This window comes from Dendropsophus ebraccatus, chromosome 5 (genome assembly GCF_027789765.1).
Source record: "Dendropsophus ebraccatus isolate aDenEbr1 chromosome 5, aDenEbr1.pat, whole genome shotgun sequence".
Taxonomy (NCBI): domain Eukaryota; kingdom Metazoa; phylum Chordata; class Amphibia; order Anura; family Hylidae; genus Dendropsophus; species Dendropsophus ebraccatus.
Genome location: NC_091458.1, coordinates 10,392,042 through 10,396,210, shown reverse-complemented (window position 1 = coordinate 10,396,210; position 4,169 = coordinate 10,392,042). Strand labels below are relative to the sequence as shown.

Below are 4,169 nucleotides of genomic sequence, written 5' to 3'. Positions count from 1 at the left end.
GGGCACATAAATAGGGAACACAGGAGGCATCAAATGTCTACACTAATTCAGATGGGCAATTCGGAGGCGGTTCCCGGCACCCCGGTTGTAAAAATCGGCTTCCATGGGGGGTCTCGATGTCACTATTTTACCGGGCCTAGGGTGCACCCTGGCCGGGTAGAGGCGCGTGGTCTGACCCGGTCGGTTCTCCTCCAGCATACTAGGGGCACGACTTTGGTGGCCTGCTGCAGTAGGCTGGTAAGTGGCAGGTACGCGCTTGATGGCTCATGTTGTAGCCGGGCGTCTGAAGTTCAAAATGAGCCTACCGGCGAGAGTGTAACCCCAGTGAACCCCGAGATATTAAACCCCAAGTTTGCGGTACCATTCCCATTCTGACTTTGTCAGTTTTTGTCTAAGTGTCGACCCTACTTCCAGCTGAAGCCTCTTTTGAGCTGGCGGCCAAAGGTCTTTTTGAGCCACTTCGGGCACGCGGTTTCAATGTGTTCCCTGGACTTAATGGTCGAGCCGTTTTGTGAGCATGTTGCCACACTGACTCGACTCGTAGTTGACATCTGGATGCAAAGTCTGAGCACCTAGACCCTGACCAATCACAACTTCTTGTATCTACCAGACAGTTCCATACATTATGTGCTTCTGATCACAAGCGCGAGTAGCTAGAACCACTTAAACGAGTATTCCATTTTACTACTATATTGCTGGGACCATGTAAAAATAGAATACAAAAAGTTCTACTTACTGGAACCCAACAGCTACTTTTCAGCTACTTTCAGTGCCCCACCCGTTGTCTCTTCTGCCTGCTTTCAAGAGAAGAGATTGGAGCAGGACCTGCCCGTTCCACCAATCACAGGACACCGCTGCGGCTAGGGATTGGCTGGGCAGGAAGGCCTTTTTCTTTCTTTTTCTTTTTTGCACTGAACCTGGAGGCTCTGCAATACCAGGTCAATGCCTGGAGAGGACAGAGCAAGCTCTTTTTCCATCTCCCTGTTCTAAAATCCATTTTATTATGGTCCCCAGATAGGGGACGTATCAGATATTAAACTGATAAGAACAGATACTACACTTGATCTTAGCCAAAAGGCCGAGAAGCTATAGGTAGGTCTTGTTCTGAGCTCTCATCTTGGAAGCAGGCAGAAGATACAAAGGGCGAAGGACCAGAAGGAGCCAAGCAGAAGCCACCGGGAATCGGGTGGACTAGCAGTAGATACGCATAGGTTTCTTTGTCCCAGTGTTTAGGCTAAAGATAGTTGATGGACTTTGCACATGTAAAGCATCATAGTGTGGTGATTGTGCGAGCTCAACCACAAGCAGAAGCCACCAGGAACTGGGTGGACTACCAGTAGGTAAGTATAAGCTTATTTTTGTATTTGTATAGAGTCCCAGTATAAGTTATAGATAGTTGATGGACTTGGTTTGCACATGTAAAGCATCTTAGCGTAGAGATTGTAGGAGCTCAACCACAAGCAGAAGCCTCTGGTAACCGGGTAGACTACCAGTAGGTAAGTATAGGCTTCTTTTTGTATTTGTAAAGAGAATCAGTATATAGGTTATAGATACAGTAGTTGATGGACTTTGTTTGCACATGTAAACCATCATAGTGTAGAGATTGTAGGAGCTCAAGCACAAGCAGAAGCCACGTTCCATTACCCTTGTTGATCTTAAGTTGCAGGACGTTAAAACACTTCACACTAAAGGACGATTCTAGAACTGATCTGCCGGCTCTTCACATATCCGGTATGGAGCCGATGATGTTTTGGCTCCCAGTCTGTTCAAAGAGCTCTCAGGACGAATGTGAATATTCAGAGGCAATTAGTCCTTCAGTTTACAAGTCGTCTGTTTTCTCCTCGGTTTTGATCTATAGATCCCATCACGGAATCACCTCATTCCCTCAGGCGACGCCAACGCTCGGAAAATGATCAAATATTTATACCAGTCGCTGAAAAAACAGTCAAAATAAAAACAGTACAAGAGGCCGGAGAATGCGAATGATGTTCACAGGATGAGCCGGGGCCGTACGCAACATTAACTCAACACGAATCTACCGACTGATGCATTCAACTTCATTCCTGGATTCTTTTATATTTTTATTTAATAGTTTTTACATTATTGTTTTTCATTTTTTTTATTTTTATTTTCAATGATTTTTTTTTTGCACGCTTTACTTAAAGCATTTTATTAGCTCTCTTAAAGGGTTTTCATTGTTTAAACTCGATAGACTCTTTTCAAAAAAATCTACAGTTCTATGTAATGAAGACAATTGTACAACCACAGGTTGGGTCTGCAGCGGAGAAAGAAGAAAAGTTGTTTTTTTTTTCCTTTTTTTTCCTCTCTAGATTTTTATATATACATTACAAAGAATAAAAAAGTTAAATTATATGGAAAAAAAATAAAGGTTTAGCAGTAACAAAAATCTAATTAATAGCACATACTGTGTATATACATGAGGAGCAATGGTATTTCTGGCCATTATACACAGCTTTTTTTCACCGGTTTTCTCCCTCTGCAGACTCCAGCTCTTATTTTTAGTTGTTTCTTAACTAGTGGATGTACATTGGCTGCTATGTTATCTCTGTAAACAGTGCATACAGATAGAAGATGGGATCCTGTTCCCTAATATCTCTATAGAAACCCGAAGAATTAGCAGCAGCATGGAGGACATTCTAGAGCAGTACTGAGCAGTGTAAGCCATGAGCAGCACTGAGGGAGATATAATAGTCAGTCAGCTTTTGCACTTTCTCTTTGGTCTCTTGGTTTGTTTCTGCCTTTCTCTCCAGTTACCTTCCCATTTGCCTCCTTGCCCTCTCTATAGATTTGTGTGTGTATAATGTAACCTGATCCTTCAGTGATAAGATATACTAACAAGCTTCTTATATTCAAGTTTTCTATATTCTGCTGATCCGGAAGGTCAGGTACGAAGATGCAGTCAGATGATAATGCGTTACCGATTGCGTCTCTGTATCAATGGAGACCCGACCTTCCAGATAAGCAGAGGATTTTTCCGCTGATCTAGAAAGTCCGATCGTGACAGGGACACTTTATTAAAGGGGTTATCTGGGTAACAAAAGTAATATTCTAAACAATTGCCCTTCCCAATAACACCCTATGTCTAATATACATGTATAACCTTGCACCCTTTCCCTGTTTTTTTTTTTAATCCTTATTAGCTCTGGGTGTGTAAAATCCTCTACTTTGGGTCCACTCTGACCACGCTCAGCTCCCTCTTCCCCCCTCTCTTTGTAGTCACAGGACATGTGATCTACTCTCTGGGGACCGATTCAGCTGTCTATTAACTTGGCAACCAGACCCCCAAGAAACATTATCTGCATCATCTCCATGCACCTGTGCTGCTTCAGTAGACTTCCATGTGCCCCTGAGCCTAGGTTTCTGTAATATGAAGTTATTGTTCTATCTCTGCTTGCTGTCAGTGAATGCAGGCATATGTACCTGTCTTTGTGTCACAGCTCTGTATATTATAAGTGTTATAGATGTTCTTAGAGTCTTGATGGAACTAGAATGTTTTCATTCACAGTCAGCAAGCAAAGATCTAAACCTACACTACACCCCCCACCCTCAGTAAACAGATACCCACTATGCAGCACATAGCTACACCATGCGTCTCAGCTCTGCTACACCATGCGTGCGTCAGCTCTGCTACATCATCAGCTACTGTGGAATACATATTGGGGTGATGTGATGCAAAATCAGTGAAAACAACTGTGCAATAGTAATGGCAGCAGCGGGCAGGAAAGAAAGCTAAGGAGGTAAGTACACAAACAGACCAATCAGGGAGGTGCATGATGGGAAATGTATATTCCTGACCGGCGCCATCTTGGATATAGAAAGACTTATAACTCAGGAATGGCAGCAGCTGGAAAGACAGGGGACGGCTCGAAATACTCAGGGGGAGTTGGTGAGTAAGACCAGCTAGCATTTAATTTTTGTGCTCTTAGGTGGATAACCCCTTTAAGGCTTTGGAAATGCATCATGTTCAGCCTTTCAACAAGCTTTTTGTACACGAGCACCCGAGCAGCGTGCAGTACTCACTCGAGTATTGAGGAATAGATAGAGCGTGCTCACTCATCTCTAACAATTACCATTAATACGGCCCGTTTTGAACTCTTATTATTCTTATTCCAAGATTTGCTTTTCATTTATAGGTTCATATTTTTCAT

General features: G+C 43.1%; 1 non-coding gene across 1 annotated transcript; it reads right to left on the bottom strand.

Moving 5' to 3' along the window:
• Positions 1 to 901: 901 nt before the first annotated feature.
• On the bottom strand, positions 902 to 1,090 carry LOC138794243 (U2 spliceosomal RNA). The gene has a single exon (XR_011363399.1). It is a non-coding gene; the product is annotated as a U2 spliceosomal RNA (small nuclear RNA).
• Positions 1,091 to 4,169: the final 3,079 nt, after the last annotated feature.